Here is a 23,619-nt window from a genome sequence, read left to right as displayed (position 1 = left end):
GCAAATAGTACAGAATACAGAAGGCAGCGTCTCACAGTACCCATTTCTTAATTATTAATTAGCCAGCGCTGTTACCCTGGAGACAGCAGTGGGTACAGGACTCACTTTTACGTGTTGCTGACCCCACCCAATGTCCAATTGTGAGCCACTTTTGACTATGTGTGTGTGGTGGATGGCTCCCAGCACGCCCATCACCTGTAGATCGCTTGATTGACCAGTTCCCCCGTGTGACGTGATTGATTCACTTCACGTTGCCATGGAGACCTCGGCACTAGCCGCAATAGTGGACACCATCGGCCCAAAATGTTTGGGTGAGTGTGGAGAGAGGTGGTAGGATACGGTTTCGGTTGGGGCGGCTGGTAATAGTCGGCCTTGGGCGGTAAGAAGTACAAATCCGGCCCTGCCGATCATACAGCAGCGATGAATGACCCCTTCGTTCAATAACGATCATCTGCAGTTCCCCTGCCTCATCCATCCATCCTGCGGAGAGCTGTCCGCTGGTCACATGACACAAACATGACAGGAAGAGCAGCAGCGCCAGAGAGAGTCTCTCTCTGTCTCAGCTACTTCCTCTTATAGCATCACTGCAGTCACATGTCCTGCAGACACTCTATGTAACCTTGTGACCCCAGCGAGGAGAGGTCACTGCAGGTCACCACAATACACAGATTATATTATTATTATTATTATTAGGGCCGGCTCACACAGCCAGCTGCCGGACGCTCATGTTGCCTAAGCCAAACGCTTTTTTGCTGCCCCAAGTAAAGAGTTTGGCACACTTATGCCACAGGTCTTTCGGCATGGCATTCTTGAGCCGCTGGCGGGGATAGTGTAACTGCGAATGCCAGTGACGCTAGAAGCTCCGTGCAACACCTGGGAAACCGAGTTCGGCCGCGGCGATGAGCGACCGATGATAAAAGATGTAAGATGAACGCCCCCATAGGTCTCAGTACACGTGGCGGCGGATCCGTGACCGAATGTGGCCGCTCTGCTTAGTAGCACGAAGCCCACTAGGCTTAACTGTATAACAAACAAGGAGGGGACTTGTCAAATCACTGGTCTTGTCGCAATCCCAGAATGCACCTCTGCTGCCTAGGCCAAGATCTCCACAGCATAAAAGTTCAATGTATATTGGTTTCATCCAATCAAAGTATTATTTAGTGTTTATATAGCGCCGACATCTTCCGCAGCGCTGTACAGAGTATATATTGTCTTGCAACGTAACTGTCCCGCTGATGGGCTCACAATCTAATCCTGATTACGGTCATATATCTATGTATGTATTGTGTAGTGTATGTATCGTAGTCTGGGGCCAATTTAGGGAGAAGCCAATTGATCTGAATGATTTTTGGATGTAGGAGGAAAGCGGAGTGTCCGGAGCAAACCCACACAGACACAAAGAGAACATACAAACTCCATGCAGATCGTGCCCTGGCTGGGATTAGAGCCAGGGACCCAGCGCTGCAAGGAAAGCATGCTAACCACTGCCCATCATATGCAGATTTCTGTAAAGACTTCCTGTTTTGAGTTCTCTAGCTGGAGATGCAGCCGTCAGAGTGACTCTGCCAGGAATAACTTCCTCCAGTTACCACAATGGGACCGTTATACTCGGAGCTCGACCGATGTCACCAGCATGAGGGGGCGTGGCCTACAGACCACACCACACACGGCTCAATCGTCAGACTATTCCGATGGTATTGCATGGAAGCAGAGAAGCTGATGTGCCCAATCCATCCTGAACGATAATACCATCCATCGGTTCCATAAAGTGGGCTAAAACTCTGACATAACATTCAATAAAAATGTGTTTTCCTGCTTTTTTATACCCATACAGTTATATTTGTGGGTAGCCGGGAGCATTCTGTGCATAGAGGAGGACAGCGAGGCCTGGAGGAAGCCCCAGGTATGTATACATTTTTTTTTTCTTCCTTCATCTTCGGTACACTCTAAAAGGATACCCGAAATGACATGTGACATGATGAGATACACATGTGTATGTACAGTGCCCAGCACACAAATAACTATGCTGTGTTCCTTGTTTTTCTTTCCCTGCCTGAAAGGGTTAAATATCAGGTATGTAAGTGGCTGACTCAGTCCTGACTCAGACAGGAAGTGACTACAGTGTGACCCTCACTGATAAGGAACAACAACTATAAAACACTTTCCTAGCAGAAAATGGCTTCTGAGAGCAAGAAAGAGGTAAAAAGGGGAATTTCTCATCAGTGAGGGTCACACTGTAGTCACTTCCTGTCTGAGTCAGGACTGAGTCAGCCACTTACATACCTGATATTTAACCCTTTCAGTCAGAGAAAGAAAAAAAAAAAGGAACACAGCCTAGTTATTTGTGTGCTAGGCACTGTACATACCCATGTCTATCTCATGTCACATGTCACTTCGGGTATCCTTTAATCCTGCAAGGGAGAGATCACCCATTAATCCACTCTGTCACTCTGATGGTAGATCTAAGCCTTCTCCCCACGTTCGATAAAACTTGTTTGAAATGTCCGACAGATTTTGCAGTTTCAGACCACAATCGTAAAAAAAGTAGCTAAACGACGACGTCAGGTGTTCTGCCCAATCCAAAAGGCAGATCAACTCAATTATTGGGCAGATATCGTGCAGTCGGCCGGCGTGTAGAATACCTTCAAGCAATGCCGTCCCAGAACGTGCGCGCGCGCATCGTGTGAGCTGCCACTCCCTCTTGTGTACACAGTTTTCAAGCCAAATAATTGTTTTGAATATCAGTGAGCAAGTTTATTTAAACTATTTGCGGTCTCTTTTTGTGCCTGCCAACGTTTATCTCGTGTGTGCACGGGACCTTGACAACCGCCATAAATCTGCCAGTGTGTGGAGCAGTCCCTGGCGGGGGAGAGCAGAGAGAAGGCCGAATATAACAGTGCAAGGCCAGTTCACCGACAGCTTCCCTCCTACAGATCAGCAGAAAGCAGAGGATATACTGTAAACACAACCGCCGCCCCCAGCTCAGGAAATAAAGGGATATCACCGACTTCTGCCTATAGCAATCCTCTGACGCTTATCTCTACATATAAACCTCATCGCACGGCCAGGCCGCCAGAAGACAGGACCGCTGTGATCTGAGACCGTCAGCGAGGGGTTAAACATCCTAACTAAAGGTGGCCATACACTTATAGATTTGCAGCAGATTCCACCATCAGATAGAGTTCTGTCAGATGCCCGTCAGGTGGAATCTGACGGACAGGAATCCGATGTCTGCCACACACTAGGAACAGATCTCCAATAGATTTCAGAATGAAATCTATTGGAAATCGATCTAAATGCATTGTTGGACCATTAGATCCAATGCAACTCTATGGGCCATCGATCGGCTGCCAGCAGCAGATCCACCTAGATTTTCCATCCAGTTAAGGGGCCCATACACTGGTTGATTTCAACCATCGATCGATCGATCGATTCTATAGAATCGATCAGAAATCGATTCTATCAAATTCCCCATTCGATCGATTTGCGGCCGATTTTGATCGATTTCAATGGATTTGATCTGACAGGAAGATCTGGGTCGATGTGCTGCTGGCAGCAGGTTGATGGCCCGTAGAGTTGCATTGGATCTAATGGTCCAATAATGCTTTCAGATTGATTTTCAATACATTTCATTCTGAAATCTATTGGAAAACTGTTCCTAGTGTGTGGCACACATCAGATAGATTCCTGTCAGATTCGACATGACAGAAATCTATGTGATGGTCCAATCTGCTGCCAATTTATACATGTATGGCCACGTTTAGATCAAATCCATCGAAATCTGCATCAATTTGTGGCCGATCGATCGTCTGAATAAAACCTGGAACAAGCATGCTGCTAATCTTGTCAGATCTGACAATGTCAGAAACTCCTGATCTGCTGCATGCTGGTTACGGGGCTATGGCTAAAAGTATTAGAGGCAGAGGATCAGTAAGACAGCCAGGCAACTGGTATTGCTTGAAGGAAATAAATATGGCAGCCTCCATATCCCTCTCACTACAGTGTTACAGAGGAACTGTCGCAAAAATCTTAAAATTTAAAAACACATACAAATAAGAAGTACATTTTTTCCCAGAGTAAAATGAGCCATAAATTACTTTTCTCCTATAATGCTGTCACTTACAGTAAGTAGTAGAAATCTGACAGAAGCGACAGGTTTTGGACTAGTCCATCTTCTCATAGGGGGGTTCTCAGGGTTTTCTTTATTTAGTAAATGGCAGTTGCTCTGTCCAACTGACAAAATAGTGTACGGTGAGCAGGGGCTGGCCAGCATCTTTGCATGAATCTTTTTCTTGCAGTGTCTTTATAAAGAATAAAGGCCATGCTGAGAATCCCCTATGAAGAGATGGACTAGCCCAAAACCTGTCAGTAATGTCAGATTTCTAATACCTACTGTATGTGACACAGGAAAAAAAGTAATTTATGGCTCATTTTACTCTGGAAAAAATGTACTTATTTGTATGGGTTTTAAAATTTTAAAGAGACACTGAAGCGAAAAAAAAATGATGATATTATGATTTGTATGTGTAGTACAGCTAAGAAATAAAACATTAAGATCAGATACATCAGTGTAATTGTTTCCAGTACAGGAAGAGTTGAGAAACTCCAGTTGTTTTCTCTATGTAAAAAAGCTATTAAGCTCTAATGAATCAAACTGAATCGAACAGGACAAAGAATTCTATGGTGTAGATGGGGCTTAAGATTTTCGAGACAGATCGTCTTTAAAGATCTCTACACACACTATATAAAAGCCAGCACACACCAACGAGAGATGTCACAGCTGATCCTCTGCCTCTAAAGGGGCCCATACACTCAGCCGATTTTCTGGCCGACCGATCGATAGCAAATCGGTTGGCCAATCGATCGATCGATGGCCGATTTCGATGGATTTCTATCGAACTGGCAGGGTGGAAAATTTAGGTTGATCTGATGAGATTGCTTATCAGTTTGCATTGGCCTTAATGGAAATCTGATGGCAAAAAAATGCCATCAGATCGAATTTCAATAGATGTCAAACTGAAATCTATTGGAATTCTATCCTGGTAAAAAATGTTCTAAAAACGCATCAGATAGATCATCAGATGCATTTCTTATCTATCTGCTGCCAATCTGACCAGTGTATGGGCACCTTAAAGACCCATCTACACGATACGATTCTTTGTACGATTCCATTACGATTCTATTTACAATCTGATTAAATCATACATGTCAGATCGGGATTCGATTCAATTTGCCATTGTTTTGCAATGGCAAATCGAATTGAATTTGAATAGATTCCCAATCGGACATGTCAGATTTAATCAGATCGTAAATAGAATCGTAATCGAATCGTACAAAGAATCATATCGTGTAGATTGGGCTTTATACTAGCAGCCGTAGCCCCTAACCCAGCATGCAGCAGATCAGGCATTTCTGACATTATTGTCAGATCTGACAAGATTAGCTGCATGCTTGTTACTGGTGTTATTCAGACACTACTGCAGCCAAATAGACCAGCAGGACTGCCAGGTAACTGGTATTGTTTAACAGGAAATACAATATGGCAGCAGTGTTCTCCCCAGGCTCTTTTAGCCGGGTGCTCCACCCGGCTAAATTTGATGACCACCCGGCTGTCATCGGCTCTCCCCCTCATCTCCTCCTATGCTGTAAGCAGAGTTTCTCTGCATTTTCATCTCGCCCCACCCGGCTGCTTTTTCATGCCACCCGGCTACTATTTTATGCCACCCGGCTGGGCAAAAATTCTGGGGAGAACATTGGGCAGCCTTCATATCCCTCTCCCTTCAGGTTGCTTTAAGTGTGAACTACTGCTTTACGGCCATCTTCCACTGCACACATGAACGCAAGGATGTAAATACTGAACACACAAACTACACAGGTTTTGCTTAAAGGGAACCTAAACTGAGTAGAGATGTGGATGTTTCGTTTTAAACAATACCAGTTGCCTGGCAGTCCTGATCTCTTTGGCTGCAGTAGTGGCTGAATCACACACCTGAAACAAGCATGCAGCTAATCCAGTCTGACTTCAGTCAGAGCACCTGATCTGCATGCTTGGTCGGGGGCTGTGGCTGAAAGTATTAGAGACACAGGATCAGCGGGAGAGTCAGGCAACTGGTATTATTTTAAAAGGAAAAATCCATATCCTTCTCAGTTTAGGTTCCCTTTAAGTTTTCTGCTACCCGGATGGGCGGCACTGAGTGACCCTCCCCTCGCGGGGGCCGCACTGTCCGGCGACAGCTGAGAGATTGTGAAACGCCGGCAGACTTTGGACGCAGCACAGGACCAGGCGCTGCCAGATCTTTATTGGTGGACCCGTGGACTCAGATAGAGGAGTTATAGAGGGGGAGGTGTGAGAACTATGGCTGGGAGGCTTTATATGCAGTGACAGACCGCAGACTGTCTGCATCGAGTCACAATATACAATGGGACGCTAAACGGCCAGTCACTGCTGTACAACTGCGGCCACACACTGACCAAATCGTACACCTCTCTGATCTGATATGACCCAGGTGATCATGAAAATCCAAACCTAAAGACCAATCACACAAAATAATCTTTATGCTCTCCACGCCCACCATACGTATCTTCCCAAACTCAATATGGTCACGTGACTGTCCGCCAGCTCATCCCCAAAGCCTAAGCACATATGGATTTGATCAGCACCATTCTATATCAATGAGATGCAAATTCTGGTCTGCATGCAGATGTCATACTTGTATGCAGGGTAGGATCTGGACAATGTGTATGCATGTCCTGCTGAGCTATTTGGCTGCAGTAGTGTCTGAATCACACCACAAACAAGCATGCAGCTAATCTTGTTGGATCTGACAATAGCGTCAGAAACACCTGATCTGCTGCATGCTTGTTCCGGTTCTATGGCTGAAAGTATTAGAGGCAGAGGATCAGCAGGGCAGCCAGGAAACTGGTATTGTTTAAAGGATACCCGAAGTGACATGTGACATGATGAGATAGACATGAGGATGTACAGTGCCTAGCATACAAATAACTAGGCTGTGTTCCTTTTTTTTCTTTCTCTGCCTGAAAGTGTTAAATATCAGGTATGCAAGTGGCTGACTCAGTCCTGACTCAGACAGGAAGTGACTACAGTGTGACCCTCACTGATAAGAGATTCCAACTATAAAACACTTTCCTAGCAGGAAATGGCTTCTGAGAGCAAGAAAGAGATAAAAAGAGATAAAAAGGGGAATTTCTTATCAGTGAGGGTCACACTGTAGTCACTTCCTGTCTGAGTCAGGACTGAGTCAGCCACTTACATACCTGATATTTAACTCTTTCAGGCAGAGAAAGAAAAAAAAGGAACACAGCCTAGTTGTGTGTGCTTGGCACTGTACATACCCATGTCTATCTCATCATGTCACATGTCACTTCGGGTATCCTTTAACAGGAAATACAATATGGCAGCCTCCATATCCTTCTAACTTCAGTGGTCCTTTAATTGGAGTGAATTAAGCCAAACATGTCTTGCGCAGCATCCATAGCTTCTCGTTAGTTCTAGGAAGTGGGTATGTTCTTTAGTACATCATTAATTGGTGGGATTTTATAGACTTCTATGTTATCTGTGCGGTCACAGCGTCTTTATTGGCTTATTTCCCTGGCAGACAGTCATTCATTTTAATTCACATTAAATTATAAAAGCAAACGTATTAATCTTAAACTCCCTGGCATTATGATTATTTCCAGATTCAGGGTCTAAAAGTCGTGCAATTTACTTACAAGCTTTCAGACCCTAAAAACAAGAAGAAAAACATACCACAGAGAGATCTGCAGCAGCCCTGCATATAACTCACTCAGGCTCGGGATTTTCGTCCCAAACCTGACTCGGGATTACCGCTGAGGAGGTTAATATCTAGACCTCCTATAGATTAAATCATTAATAGTTCTATAATCACTATTTCCAAGCATTACATTATCGTATACTTTGTATTAACCAGCAGCCATATTGCTCAACCCTCAGCATGGATATTAGACTGCCTTGCTATAGCGGATATTTCAGACAGAGCTAAGCGAAGTCAAAATATTTCTCTGGCGTTCTCAGTATAAACACAGCCTTGCACAAGGAGCACACAGGCTACTGCAGAGAAGAACTGTACGGGTCACTCTAACCTGCAATCTAGCTCTGATTAAAAAAATAACTAAATTAATTTCATGGACATAAAGACATTTCACACAAATTGCAGGGCATATTTAACCATAAAAGACAGATCACAGATAGGTTATCTGTATAAACACGAGAATTTCTGACAATACTAGTCCTTTAACCACTTCAGTACCAGCAGTATCTGGCCCCTTAACCTCCCCGGCGTTCTATTGAGATCGCCAGGGAGGCTGCGGGAGGGTTTTTTTTTAATTAACAAAAAAACTATTTCATGCAGCCAACTGAAAGTTGGCTGCATGAAAGCCCACTAGAGGGCGCTCCGGAGGCGTTCTTCCGATCGCCTCCGGCGCCCAGAATAAACAAGGAAGGCCGCAATGAGCGTCCTTCCGTGTTTCGCTTACCTCGTCGCCATGGCGACGAGCGGAGTGACGTCAGCCGACGTCCTGACGTCAGCCGCCTCCGATCCAGCCCTTAGCGCTGGCCGGAACTGATTGGTCCGGCTGCGCAGGGCTCGGGCGGCTGGGGGGACCCTCTTTCGCCGCTGCTCGCGGCGGATCGCCGCAGAGCGGCGGCGATCAGGCAGCACACGCGGCTGGCAAAGTGCCGGCTGCGTGTGCTGCTTTTTATTTGAGGAAAATCGGCCCAGCAGGGCCTGAGCGGCAGCCTCCGGCGGTGATGGACGAGCTACCGCTAAGGTGGTTAAAGTAGAACTGAAGTGAGAGTTATATGGAGGCTGACATATTTCCTTTCAAGCAATACCAGTTGCCTGGCTGTCCTGTTGGTCTATTTGACTGAAGTAGTGGCTGAATCCCACCAGAAACATGCATGCAGCTAATCTTGTCAGAACTGTCAGTAACACCTGATCTGCTGCATGCTTGTTCAGGGGCTATGGCTGTACGTATTAGAGGCAGAGGATTAGCAGGATAGCCAGGTAACTGGTGTTGCTTAAAGGGATACTGTAGGGGGGTCAGGGGAAAATGAGTTAAACTTACCCGGGGCTTCTAATGGTCCCCCGCAGAAGTCCTGTGCCCGCGCAGCCACTCACCGATGCTCCGCCCCCCGCAGACATCCTGTGCCTGCGCAGCCACTCACCGATGCTCCGCCCCCCGCAGACATCCTGTGCCTGCGCAGCCACTCACCGATGCTCCGCCCCCCGCAGACATCCTGTGCCCGCGCAGCCACTCACCGATGCTCCGGCCCCACCTCCGGTTCACTTCTGGAATTTCAGACTTTAAAGTCTGAAAACCACTGCGCCTGCGTTGCCGTGTCCTCAATCCCGCTGATGTCATCAAGAGCGCACAGCGCAGGCCCAGTATGGTCTGTGTCTGCGCAGTACACTCCTGGTGACATCAGGGGAATTGAGGACACGGGCGTGCAGGCGCAGTGGTTTTCTGATTTTAAAGTCTGAAATTCCAGAAGTGAACCGGAGGCGGGGCCGGAGCATCGGTGAGTGGCTGCGCGGGCACAGGATGTCTGCGGGGGACCATTAGAAGCCCCGGGTAAGTTCAGATCATTTTCCCCCGAACCCCCTACAGTATCCCTTTAAATGGAAATAAATATGGCAGCCTCCATACACCTGAGCCAAAACCTGTAAAATAAATAAGAGTTTCACTTACCTGGGGATTCTGCTAGCCCCCTGCAGCCAACTTGTGCCCTCTCTGTCCTGGACCGATCCTCCGTTCTCCCGCCGCGGCTCAATTTTTTTTTTATCATACAGGAAGCTTTCACTGCGCCCTGGCCACGCATATCCTCGTACGCTTTCCTGTAGCCAGGAGCGCTCTGCACAGTACAAGAAAATCTCTACTGCGCCTGTGCAGTATGCGTCCAGCTAAGGGAGGATGAACGAGAAGGCGCGTGGACAGGGCCGCACGGGAGCAGTTCCCTCCGAACTGTGCGAAGTGTAAATGAGCCGCGGCGTGGGACCAGAGCATCGGTGAGTGACTACGAGGGCACAGGTCAGCTGCAGGGGGCTGGCAGAAGCCCCAGGCAAGTGAAACTCTTATTTTTTAACAAGAAGTTTTAAACCAGGATGATACCATTTATTGGCTAACTAAAAATGAATAAAAATAAGCAAGCTTTCGGCCTTGCAGCCTTCGTTATTTTTTAACAGGTTTTAGTTCCGAACTGAGGCGAAAAAAAAAAAAATGATATAATTATTAGTATGTGTAGTAAAGCTAAGAAATAAAACATTAGGAGCAGAGACATAAGTCTAATATTGTTTCCAGTACAGGAAGAGTTAAACTCCAGGTGTTATCTATGCAAAAGAGCTATTGAGTTCCACAACTTTCAAAGTGGCAGAGAGCTCTGTCTTCTGAAGCTTGTTATCACAAGTGTCTGGCACTGTATTGTTTTTTTTTTCCCTGCAGAGGACAGTTCATAGGTTCACCAGCCTGCTCTGTAAAATCATTTAGAATTCTGAGTTTAGTGTGTAAACCGCAAATATTAGAGAATGATGCAATGTTATAATCATAATTAAAAAAACTAAACTGAAAATAAAAATATGAGAAAAATTTCTCTGCTACTAATGTTCTAGTAATTATCCGTACTACACAACCAATTCATTATATGATCATTTTTTTTGCTTCAGTGTCTCACTGGTGAACACTGGTTAAAAAAAAAAAAAAAAAGAAAAAAAAGGCCTACTAAGATCACAACGCAGGGATCCGCCGCTACCGCCGATCACACCGCTGCACCCTATATGACAGCAGAGCTCGGTGAGCCGGTTAGGAGACGATTTCATTGGCTTCTGACCCTGTGATCGATATTGGATTGGCTCCTGACTGGCTCACAGAGCACGTCATCTTTACTGTTGGCGGACACGAAAAAGCCAGAGAGCACCAACTGCCATTACCTATTTTTACAATACACTTCCGTATACCCTGAAGCAGGAAGTGACGGCAAGCACTTCCTGCTTGGCCAGATGGGGAATACCAGTTTACTTGGGTGCCGAGGTCAGGATGCGGCTGGACACTTGGCTTAAAGTTACAGGATGTTAGGTTGCAATATGGGAGGATTAGTGTTTGGGGAAAGTCAATTTAGCGTTAAGAAATCGGGTACCGATACACAAAAGTGACCGTGAGAACAGCAGCACGGGAATTAGACGGTTAACGGCTTTTTGAAGATTGTAAGGCTCAGTTCACATTAGCTTTTTTTTTTGCGGATCGGAACCGGAACGTATACTGTACAAACCGAACGGATGTGAAAGGATCCAATGTTAACCTATGGATCTATTCACATGCGTCCCGTTGATACGGATGCGTTCCGGTCCCCGGATCGAAAAATTGCTGCAGGCCCTAATTTTCCGGACCGTTCTGCCCAGCATTGGGGGAATGGAAAACGGAATGTTTTTTCACACTAGTGAAAAAATGGACTGTTCCACGGGGGATGGGGGGGGGGGGGGGGGGGGACGCAAACCTAGACGGGAGAGTAAAATACATACCTATTGCTCTGTAGCAGCCGGCGGTAGAGGCTTCCGTCTTCTTCCGCGTCATGTGACTACATGATGCGTCATGTGACTAGTCACATGACGCGCTGTGTAGTCACAGCACAAGAGGAGGAAGCCTCTACCGCTGGCTGCTACAGAGCATTAGGTATGTATTTGCCGGCGAAACTGAGTGAAAACTGATCCGATCAAGCGTTGATCAGATCCATTTGGCAGTGTGCAGAGCCATCCAGATCCGGTGGAGCGGAGACTGGATCCACTCACAGGATCCGCTCACTGGATCCGTTTGGCTGGAAACGCTAATGTGAACCAGGCGTTAAGGATATTCAAATAGCGACGATCACAGCACCCAAATTAACAAGTGCCTCTTTAAATTGAATGTGCTCTGTGTAAGGACCGCTGGGCAAACTATCGCCTGAAGCGATCACAAACGAGCAGGACAGCTACTATGTACAGTAGTTCATGATGGATACCAGGAAGGAGTGGAGAAGAAACATTATGTAATGGCTTACATCAACTCCAGACATTCCGAATAATGTTTACCGAGAGTTCAGCTCCTGCAACGCCGCTATCTCCTCATTCCATTCCTCATCCACAGCGCAAGACGATCCTCAGGGGTGATCGGGGGCCGCTACATCTGAGCCCACCCACAACAGCAGGAACCAGCGTCCCCAAACATCTATTCTCAACAGTGTCACTCCAACACACAGCGCAAGCTGATCCTCGGGGGTGATCGGGGGCCGCTAAATCTGAGTCCACCCACAACCGCAGGAAGCTGCAATCCCCAAACATCTATTCTCAACAGTGTCATCTCTTACTAATCACAACTGCAATTTGATCTCTCAGCTGTGTCAGCTCTGGAATCCCAGTAGTCCTCAGCAGAGCAGCTACTTTGTAAACACAGGATGTTAACCCCATCTCTGCTTCCATGAAAGCAGGAAGTGGACAATGCAGATGTATTGCAAGATTTTTATGCTGCTGCTAATTTTTCACAGAGGAGAGGAAGTTCTGCGTTTAGGTCCGCTATAAAGGGAACCAGAGATGAATGATTCCCTATAAAATACATACTTGGGGCCTCCTCCAGCCCCCTCCAACCTGATCGCTGCCATGGCATCCTCCTTCTTCCTCTCCGATCGCTCACAATTGGCCCCAGAAAGTACTCCGGTCCAGGGCCAAATGCGCGTGCGCAGCCCGGCAACTAAATTGCAGCGTTGCACTGTTATTGGATGCATCGTTATGGCCTATCGATCATATACAACTCCTGCCCCAATCGACCAAGATCCTGTCCGATCAATACTTTTGATGGATTTTAGGTCAACAATCAATAGAATAAGAAAATGAATGCATTTCTGCTTGCCCTTAGCCAGCCCCTGAACAAGCATGCAGCAAATCAGGTGCTCTGACTGACGTGTGACTAGACTGGCTGCATGCATGTTTCAGGTGTGTGAATCAAACACGGCCGCAGCCAGAGAGACCAGCAGGACTGCCAGGCAACTGGTATTGTTTAGAAGAAAACAGAGATGGCAGCCTCTATATCCCTGTCACCTCGGGTTCACTTAAAAACATCCACATGACCCACAGAGACTAAATGACTATCACCCCTTCCCCCACCTTCACAGACATACCAAGAAACAATGGAGTAATTCACGGCCCTCTATCCCCGACCTCCCTGCAGACAGACCTGCGGCCTGATATAGACTGCGGTCACTGGACTCCCCAGAAGAGACATACGCTGACCTGCGGCCTGATATAGACTGCGGTCACTGGACTCCCCAGAAGAGACATACGCTGACCTGCGGCCTGATATAGACTGCGGTCACTGGACTCCCTAGAAGCATACGCTGACCTGCGGCCTGATATAGACTGCGGTCACTGGACTCCCCAGAAGAGACATACGCTGTGCCTCCTCCATGCTGAGGAATGCACTCCATCAGCAGCACGCTAGTAAGAGGAGACTCCAGAAGAAAGATGGTCTCCTCTTCACTTCCGTGTCTGGAGACAGCCCCTCAATAATGCCAGTCTGCAAGGAGTTCGTAGGTTCTCCCCGTGTCTGTGTGGGTTTCCTCCAGGAACCCCAGTTTCCTCCGACATTGCAAAAACATACAGATAAGTAAATTGGTTTCTCCCTAAACTGTCCCTAGACATACATACATAGACATAGGACTATGGCAGGGATTAGAGTGTGAGCTCCTCTGAGGACAGTCAGTGACATGACTATGTACTCTGTAATGTGCTGCAGAAGATGTCAGTGCTATATAAATACATAATAATAATAATATGGTAGGACATAAGACTATGACTATGGTAGGATTAGAGTGTGAGCTCCTCTGAGGACAGTCAGTGACATGACTATGTACTCTGTACAGTGCTGCAGAAGATGTCAGTGCTATATAAATACATAATAATAATATGGTAGGACATTAGACTATGACTATGGTAGGATTAGATTGTGAGCTCCTCTGAGGACAGTCAGAGACATGACTATGTACTCTGTAATGTGCTGCAGAAGATGTCAGTGCTATATAAATACATAATAATAATAATATGGTAGGACATTAGACTATGACTATGGTAGGATTAGATTATGAGCTCCTCTGAGGACAGTCAGAGACATGACTATGTACTCTGTACAGTGCTGCAGAAGATGTCAGTGCTATATAAATACATAATAATAATAATAATAATAATATGGTAGGACATTAGACTATGACTATGGTAGGGATTAGAGCAGGCATGGGCAAACTTGGCCCTCCAGCTGTTAAGGAACTACAAGTCTCACAATGCATTGCAGGAGTCTGACAGCCACAGTCGTGACTCATAAAGGCAAATGCATTGTGGGACTTGTTTAACAGCTGGAGGGCCAAGTTTGCCCATGCCTGGATTGGAGTGTGAGCTCCTCTGAGGACAATCAGTGGACATGACTATGTAATCTGTACAGCGCTGTGAAAGATGTCAGCACTCTATGAATCCTACTAGTATTATAAATGGGAAGGTTCGGATGTTTGGATGTTTGTTACTCGATCACGCAAAAATGGCTGATCGGATTTGAATGAAATTTGGCACACACATAGTACATTACCTGGGATAGGATACTATGGATGCTATTGGATATTTTTATTCCCATAACCAAAAAAGTGGGCGGAGACAAATACAAATTTCACTGGAAATGTAAACTGCAGCCATTCTTACACTGTTAATGGCAGGGTTCTCAAACTTTCCACAGTTGGTCACTGGGTGACTGGGATTAATATTCAGAAAGGTGGGTGGAGCCTACATAAGCCAATCAAAATTCACCTATTGCTTTTCAAGGGGAATATTTACATTGCTGCCATCCTTGCACTGTAAATGGCACAAGCCTCAAACCTGGTAAAGTTGGCCATTGGGTTACTGGGGATCAAATTCAGAAAAGAGGGTGGAGCTACAAAGAGCCAATAAGATTTCCTTTCAATGCTAATTACTGATGCCAAAGACCACAAAGCTCACAAACTAGGTCATTGAGTGTTAGTGTTAGAAAAGTGGGCGGAGCCAACACCAGACAAACACACATCTGAGCAATGCCGGTGTAATGTCTGATTGCGCTACCCGGAAGCTCCATTCCACACTGAGTAGCACGCATGCTGGTTCCGGGGCTGGAGGTGTAATGTCTGATTGCGCTGCCCGGATGCTCCCTTTCACATTGAGTAGCACACATGCTCAGTGTGAAGTTAATGATGCTGCTGGAGATAAAATACAAAATATCTCCGCTCCCACACCTCTTACACTCCCCAAATTTTCAGGGTAGGGAGGGGACCTCCCGAACGACCTTTATGCCAAATTGCAGCCCCCGAGACCCGCTGGTTCAGGAGATAGATTAGAGAAATCTATCTCGGGAACCAGCGGGTCTCGGGGGCTGCAATTTGGCATAGAGGTCGTTCGGGGGGTCCCCTCCCTACCCTGAAAATTTGGGGAGTGTAAGAGGTGTGGGAGCGAAGATATTTAGTATTTTACCTCCAGCAGCATGATTCTATAGGAACTGTGGCCGCACAATCTCCTCCTGCGCATGCCGGGCAGCGCAAATCCACAGGCAGCGCAATCAGACACAACACCGGGCCATCAGCTAGTAATCAATAATGACAATAATAAAAAAGACACGCATTTTGAAGATCAGAACAGCGAGGTAATAAAACGTAAATCGCAGCAACGCTGTTTTTTTTTTCTTTACTACTGTGATTTTGTTTTGTTTTTTACACACGTCCTGCAGCATTTTTGCTGTATTTGCACTCCTATACAAATTATAGGAGCACAGAAAAAGAATGTAGCAATGTTGCTATGCTATGCTATTTTGCCAGTGATTTGGCAATTCACAAAGGTTTTTACCCCCATGCGGTATTTCGTTTGTTATTTAATGTAATAGTGCGGTATTCCATGTGTTATTAGGGCCTGTCCACACTTTCAGCACCGCAACACATACTGCGATGTGCAGGAACATCAGCAAGCACAAACAGCACTTTCTGATGTCTCCACTCAAGTACTGCGCTTTGGCGCATTCACACAATGCAATGAAGGCTGCATTTAAAAAAAAAAAAAAAAAAAAAAGTCATTGGATGAAAATACTACAACAGTATGCTGCACTCTCCCCACAAGGCTGCACTCTCCCCCACAAGGCTGCACAGGCTGCACTCTCCCCCACAAGGCTGCACTCTCCCCCACAAGGCTGCACTCTCCCCCACAAGCCTGCACTCTCCCCCACAAGGCTGCACTCTCCCCCACAAGGCTGCACTCTCCCCCACAAGGCTGCACTCTCCCCCACAAGGCTGCACTCTCCCCCACAAGGCTGCACTCTCCCCACAAGGCTGCACTCTCCCCACAAGGCTGCACTCTCCCCACAAGGCTGCACTCTCCCCCACAAGGCTGCACTCTCCCCCACAAGGCTGCACTCTCCCCCACAAGGCTGCACTCTCCCCCACAAGGCTGCACTCTCCCCCACAAGGCTGCACTCTCCCCCACAAGGCTGCACTCTCCCCCACAAGGCTGCACTCTCCCCCACAAGGCTGCACTCTCCCCCACAAGGCTGCACTCTCCCCCACAAGGCTGCACTCTCCCCCACAAGGCTGCACTCTCCCCCACAATGCATGATCTTTTTTTAAGTATGGTGCTAAAAACACATAAAAACAATGCTTCCAAAAACGCATATAGAAATTAAAATGCTTTTTTTTAACCTGCAATTTTGGTGAGTTTTCTTTTTATAAAGCATGAGTATGACAGGCCCTTTAGGCATACAAGTAATTAAAGCACCAGGAAATTTGGGCACAGGGTGAAGCCAAAAAGCAGCTCACCCTGCTCCTGCAAAAGTCCAGGACGTGTCAATTACTATTCCCCCACTAGGCCACCGTGGATAGTGGTGAAACATGGACTTCGGCCTCCAAGTATTGCTGACGGCTGAATTACGCTGTTTTTACAGTAATTTGGGCTTTGTCTTTTGCTGGCGCCCAAATTACTGACTGAGCACCACTAATGCTGTAATTCACACTATAGCAGCACGGTGGCGTAGTGGTTAGTGCTCTCGCCTTGCAGCGCTGGGTCCCCAGTTTGAATCCCAGCCGGGTCAACATCTGCAAGGAGTTTGTATGTTCTCCCCGTGTCTACGTGGGTTTTCTCCAGGCACTCCGGTTTCCTCCCACATCCCAAAAAAACATACAGTTAAGTTAATTGGCTTCCCCCTTAAAAAAAAAAAAAAATTGGCCCTAGACTATGATACATACACTACATGATACATACATAACTCACTACACAAAGAATTTTAATGTGTGCATTAAACACCGAGTGAACACCTGACATAACTGGCTAAGCAAATTTGGCCTAATTGGCTATTCATGAGGCAATGCTCATGCAAATAAGCATTTGCTTTCGCATGCCAAACTATGCAGGGTAAAAAATCAATACTGCAAAGCGGTCTCCCTGCGGGAATTAGTTCATGCCGCAATAGCACTATCCAGGAGCGCCATGGGGAGGCTTCCTAATGCCGTTGGACATTAAGGTAAGTGCTTGTTTTTAAATATTGGGAGGCAGGTGCAGACGTCTCTCCCCAGCGCTGGCCGCGTTTGGGGGGGGGTTGCTTGCGCCACCCAGCCTCCCCCTCCGGGGTGCTGCTGTGGTTCCCAGGCAGTGAGAGCGCCTGGGACCCCGCGGTCCCCCTGGTTGTATGGGGGCATTGGGAAGCCTCCCCATGGCGCTCCTGGATATTGCTGATGTAATATGAAGTAATTCCCGCAGGGCGACCGCTTTGCGGTATTGGTTTTTCACCCTGCATAAGTTGGCATGCAAAAGCGAATGCATATTTGCATGAGCATTGCCTCATGAATAGCCAGTTAGGCCAAATTTGCTAAACCAGTTATGTCAGGTGTTCACTTGATGTTTAATGCACACATTCAATTCTCTGTGTAGTGATGATACATACATAGACATATGATTACAGTAGGGATTAGATTGTGAGCACCTCTGAGGGACAGTTAGTGACAAGACAAACTGTACAGCGCTGTGTAATATGTCGGCACTATATAAATACTTGAATAAATAAATAAATGGCATATTGCGGCGCCGGCTGCACCGAAGTTTCCAGCCCTGTTTCTGCCTGGATCGCCACTACGGAGGTGTTAGCAGTGATTTATGCTTTCTACGAATCGCCAGCGATTCCAAAAGCCAATGGCCACGATCCCGGCTAGAGCGATTTCCTGAAAGATATATACTGAACACCCCACTTTTACTGCATGTGTTGTCTTTTGTGATTTGTCATTTACAAGCTATCTACCCCCCACAGGTTGGCAGTTTCAGTTTGCCGGGCAGTAACCGCCTCAGTGAACAGACATTTGACAAAACGTTGGCTAAGATCAGCTGTTATCTGCTGTACCACATGCTGTAAAGGTACTCCTATACATCAGACAACATACGGGCACATCGACCAAGAGACAGAATCTGATTGGAGAGAGATCTGTTGCCTGCCCATACCCGAGAGATTTCAGCATGAAACAAATCAGATTTGCTGCCAGGAAATGTTGACAACATTGGAGCCTTTGCCTTCAGCTGTCCCCAGGGGGAACATTTCCATTTCTGAGGCAGTATTCCCATTATAGCAGAGAATTTACCTTTTATTATCTGTTTTAGGTTCGGTTCACGCTGCTCGCATCAAACACTGACAGTGAATCAGTCCTATTTTATAAACAGGAGCTGCTCACACCAGGGCTGTGGAGTCGGTACAAAAATCTTCCGACTCCAGGTACTCCAAAACTGCTCCGACTCCACAGCCTGGTTCACACTTGTCACTCTGGATCTGTTGCAGCAAGCAGGCCGCACTTCTGTGCAATCTGCGATAATCCCGGGCAGGCCGATGCATTCCTCATATAGCCTATGGGGGGGGGGGGCTATGCCTCTTCCCCGGGCACCACATCAGACACCATACTGCCTGCACCCGCTGGCTGTATGTAGCCCGGTGGCAGATAGGATCTGAGCGTAAATGGCCCATTTTTTTCTGCTTAATTGGCGCGAGCCTTGCGCACCAGAAAGCCGGCAGTCAACGCATGCAATGTGATCATCGTAATCAGTTCACACTCAACAGGGCCCTTTCACACCAGTTGCGTTCCGTTTTGCTTTTGAAAAGGCTTGCGATTTTCCAAACGCACGGCTACAATGTGAATCGTGGAGATGCATTCATTCTGAATGTGGTTGCGGTTTTCTAAAAAGGCAAACTTATTTCTGCGGCATTTTTCCTGCGTTTCGATTGAGCCCAACATAGTGAAAATCGCAAACCGCGAAATGCAATGTTGGTGTGTTAGAGTCCGTAGTCTGCAGGCGGAAAGCACGATTGCTACCGGAGATTGGCGGCGTCTCTCATACAGCCTATGGGGTAACGCATCTGCCCATAGCGCCAACCACAGCAATACTACACAGAATACAGTGTGACCCCCAGCCTGACCATTGGGCCTCTGTAATGAGGGATATTGCTACCTGTAATTTTTTGCAACTTGATGTAAAGCGCGCGCCTGCTGTACAGACTGTGCTTACCTGCACATGCACGCCTGCTTTCCCCTCACCCGGCTGTGCTTACCTGCGCATGCACGCCTGCTTTCCCCTCACCCGGCTGTGCTTACCTGCGCATGCACGCCTGCTTTCCCCTCACCCGGCTGTGCTTACCTGCGCATGCACGCCTGCTTTCCCCTCACCCGGCTGTGCTTACCTGCGCATGCACGCCTGCTTTCCCCTCACCCGGCTGTGCTTACCTGCGCATGCACGCCTGCTTTCCCCTCACCCGGCTGTGCTTACCTGCGCATGCACGCCCGCTTTCCCCTCACCCGGCTGTGCTTACCTGCGCATGCACGCCCGCTTTCCCCTCACCCGGCTGTGCTTACCTGCGCATGCACGCCCGCTTTCCCCTCACCCAGCTGTGCTTACCTGCGCATGCACGCCCGCTTTCCCCTCACCCAGCTGTGCTTACCTGCGCATGCACGCCCGCTTTCCCCTCACCCGGCTGTGCTTACCTGCGCATGCACGCCTGCTTTCCCCTCACCCGGCTGTGCTTACCTGCGCATGCACGCCTGCTTTCCCCTCACCCGGCTGTGCTTACCTGCGCATGCACGCCTGCTTTCCCCTCACCCGGCTGTGCTTACCTGCGCATGCACGCCTGCTTTCCCCTCACCCGGCTGTGCTTACCTGCGCATGCACGCCTGCTTTCCCCTCACCCGGCTGTGCTTACCTGCGCATGCACGCCTGCTTTCCCCTCACCTGGCTGTCATTTGCAACCACCGGTTTCTACTTCCCTCCAGGGTGGTTATTACTTCCCTCTGGGTGAAAATTATTAAATGCCTACCAAATAGGAGGGGGGGGGGGTATTAGTTGCCCAGTGAGTGGGGGTATTAGTCACCTGGGAGGGGGGGTTATTAGTTGCCCAGTAAGGAAGGGGGGTTATTAGTTACCTGGGGGTTATTAGTTGCCCAGTAAGGAAGGAGTTTATTAGCTGCCCAGTAAGGGGGGGGGGTTATTAGTTACTGGGGGGGGGTATTAGTTGCCCAGTAAGGGGGGGTTTGTTACTGGGAGGGGGGTTATTAGTTACCCAGTAAGGGGGGAGTTATTAGTTACCTTTTGGGGGGGGGTATTATTAGCCCACCAGAGGAGGGTGGTGTGTGAGTATAGGGTTAGGTTGTGTTGGTTGCATTTCCTGATATACATACATTGCAGTTAATGCACAGGCTGCACTCCCTGATAGCTATACAGTCATGCAGCCGCTCGCAACTGCAAAAATGTGCAGAGCTGGCCGAGCAGAGACTGCAGAGGGGCGCACAGGCAGCACTCTGTATGTACCATGTATCTATATATACACTATATACACATCTATACGCAGCACGCATCCATCCACACGGCATATAGAGACACACACATAACGGGGATCAGCATACCCGCCACCGCCAGCTCCGTCCGCTCGCTGCACCAACTTCTCTCTGCACAACTTCCAGCCGCGCTCCTCCTCCCCGCCGTGTCCTCAGCCCCGCCCACCTCTCACATCCTCCTCCCGCCGTGTCCTCAGCCCCGCCCACCTCTCACATCCTCCTCCCGCCGTGTCCTCTGCTTCAGCCCCGCCCACCTCTCAGCTCTCCCTCCTCCCTCTGCACTGCCTCAGCCTTGCCTACCGCCCACCTTTCAGCTCCTCCCGCGTCTTCCCCACCATGCCTGAGCTCCGCCTACCTCTCAACGTCCACCACGAGCTGTCCCGCCCATCCATCGTCCAGCTCCTCCTCCCCACACTCTCCCGAGCACTACTCTCCCGCCCACCACCCGCTGCCTACGCCCACCTCTCAGCACAGCACCCCCCTACTTCCCGCCCACCACACGCTGTCCCCGCCCACACACACGCTGTTTATCACTTTCACCCCAACACACTGAGAACTATCCACGCCCAGCCCGCTGTAACCCCGCCTCCCGGCTTCCAGCGGCCGTGTAACTCCGCCTCCCGGCTGGCAGGCACCGTGTAACCCCGCCTCCCGTGGCTCCTGGGGTCTTCCTCAGTGTAGGGAGGGGGAGGTGCTTTCTGTTTCCGGTTCCCATCTCTGGCTGTTGCATGCTTCCTTCCTCTGACTCCCAGGAACGATCAGTTCAATGACATGCCGGTAATTCTGGCTTGCATGCAGATTTCATGCAAATTGTATGCAGATGGGGGAGCGGGCCAGTCAGAGGCTCTTCCCCACAAACAGTGACTAGCAACTACAGTTGTAAGCTGCATACAATTTGTATGAAATGTTAATGCAAGCTGGAAGTATTGCGTCACGTCTCCCGTCTCTAGCTGCAGTCCACACATAGGTTTATTTTACGTAAATTATTCATATAACCCTTAAACTTGCAGGCACAGACCATACAATAAAATGATACGATTTTACAGCAATTGGATGAATATGATCGGATCTCTCCAAAAAAATCGGAATTTTTTTTTTCTTTTTCATTCGACTGTGAAAAAGCGATCGGCTTTTCCGTTTTTCTCAGATTTCAGCAGCACGCACTGCAGGCACATCGGTGAGTGCGTAGAAAGCACGTTTCTGATGTTTCCACCCAAGCATAGTAACTCCTTTTTCCCCTCTGCCGTCAACCTCCTGAACTCGCTGGACTGAACTACCTACTTAGCGTAACTCTATGTCGAAACTGTACCGTTTCCATACTTTGCACTCCTGTTTTGGATTTACTTTTGCACAATTGATTTGCACTGCTGTTTCTGCATGTTCTGTTATCTTGTACTTCCTTTGACTACTCTGAGCAATTGTAATGCGCCAAACCCAATTCTGGGCACGACCCAGTCATGCTTGGCGAATAAAATTCTTTCTGATTCCCTTGCTTACCCCGGGGAGACCGTAACAGCCTGGAGGCCCATCTAGTGTGGCCATCATGCTCTTTACATAACTGATGCAGTGCGAACGAGCCCAATAGGACACAGAAGCTAGAAACCCACTAGCAGCGATTTTTAAGCGCTAGCGATTTGAAAAAGCTCTTACTAATGCAATGCTATGGAGGATTTTTATAAAATCACATCACTCCAGTGTGATCACACCCATAGCATTACAAATTGCTCAGAAAATTGCTCCTAGTGGGTTTCTGGCCTCACAGTGGTTAGTTGCAGTGGTGGGCAGAACAGTGGCGTAGTGGTTTGTACTCTCACCTTACAGTGCTGGGTCTCTACCCCATGCAGTCTCACCCGCCACGGACATCTATGTCACTGACAACGGTACAATCATCCGCCCAAACCCACTGCTTCACCCCCACATCCGAACCATTGCTAGGGCCTGCAATTTCCATTTACACAACATCTCCAAGATCTGCCCCTTCCTGACCCCAGACACTACCAAACTCCTCCTCCCTGCCCTCATCATGCAGTGAATGCAGATGGTGTAATGTCTGATCGCGCTGCCCGGAAGCTCCTCCCACACTGAGTAGCACGCATGCTCAATGTGAAGTTAATGATGCTGCTGATGGTAAAATAGTAAATATCTTCACTTCCACACCTCTTACACTCCCCAAATTTTCAGGGTAGGGAGGGGACCCCCCGAACGACCTCTATGCCAAATTGTAGCCCCCGACCCCCGCTGGTTCAGGAGATAGATTAGAGAAACCAATCTCGGAAAACAGTGGGTCTCGGGGGCTGCAATTTGGCATAGAGGTCGTTCGGGGGATCCCCTCCCTACCCTGAAAATTTGGGGAGTGTGAGAGGTGTGGGAGCGGAGATATTTACTATTTTACCATCAGCAGCATCATTAAATAGGAAATGTGGCCGGACAGTCTCCTACTGCGCATGCGGGGCAGCGCAAATCCACAGGCAGCGTAATCAGACACAACACCGGGAGGGGGGAGGGGATGGTAGAAGCCCCCTGATCTCTGCCAGTGACAGATTTCACACCTTGGAGTCTTCTGTGTTATAGATGTTACTATATTGCTTATTGTAGCTGGGGGGGCTTCCTGCCAGCCACAGACATGCAAGCCATGCTCAGTCATTTGTAATGTAAGCAATCCCCTAAGGTTTGTGTACTGAGTGTAGCCCAGAGGGGGCTGATATCAG

General features: G+C 48.1%; 1 protein-coding gene across 8 annotated transcripts in view; it reads right to left on the bottom strand.

The window, feature by feature from the left end:
• The window catches only part of LOC137562355 (PC-esterase domain-containing protein 1A-like), a 101,698-nt gene extending 80,633 nt beyond the window's left edge, over positions 1 to 21,065 (bottom strand). For all 8 annotated transcript variants that reach the window (XM_068273699.1, XM_068273692.1, XM_068273702.1 and 5 more), the window contains exon 1: positions 20,981 to 21,065. The gene's annotated coding sequence lies outside the window, so the exon portion shown is untranslated. The remainder of the gene's footprint in view (positions 1 to 20,980) is intronic.
• Positions 21,066 to 23,619: the final 2,554 nt, after the last annotated feature.

The sequence above is a fragment of the Hyperolius riggenbachi genome, chromosome 1 (assembly GCF_040937935.1).
Source record: "Hyperolius riggenbachi isolate aHypRig1 chromosome 1, aHypRig1.pri, whole genome shotgun sequence".
Lineage (NCBI taxonomy): Eukaryota > Metazoa > Chordata > Amphibia > Anura > Hyperoliidae > Hyperolius > Hyperolius riggenbachi.
The sequence above is the reverse complement of the archived record's forward strand: the minus strand, read 5'-3'. Positions and strand labels throughout refer to the sequence as shown.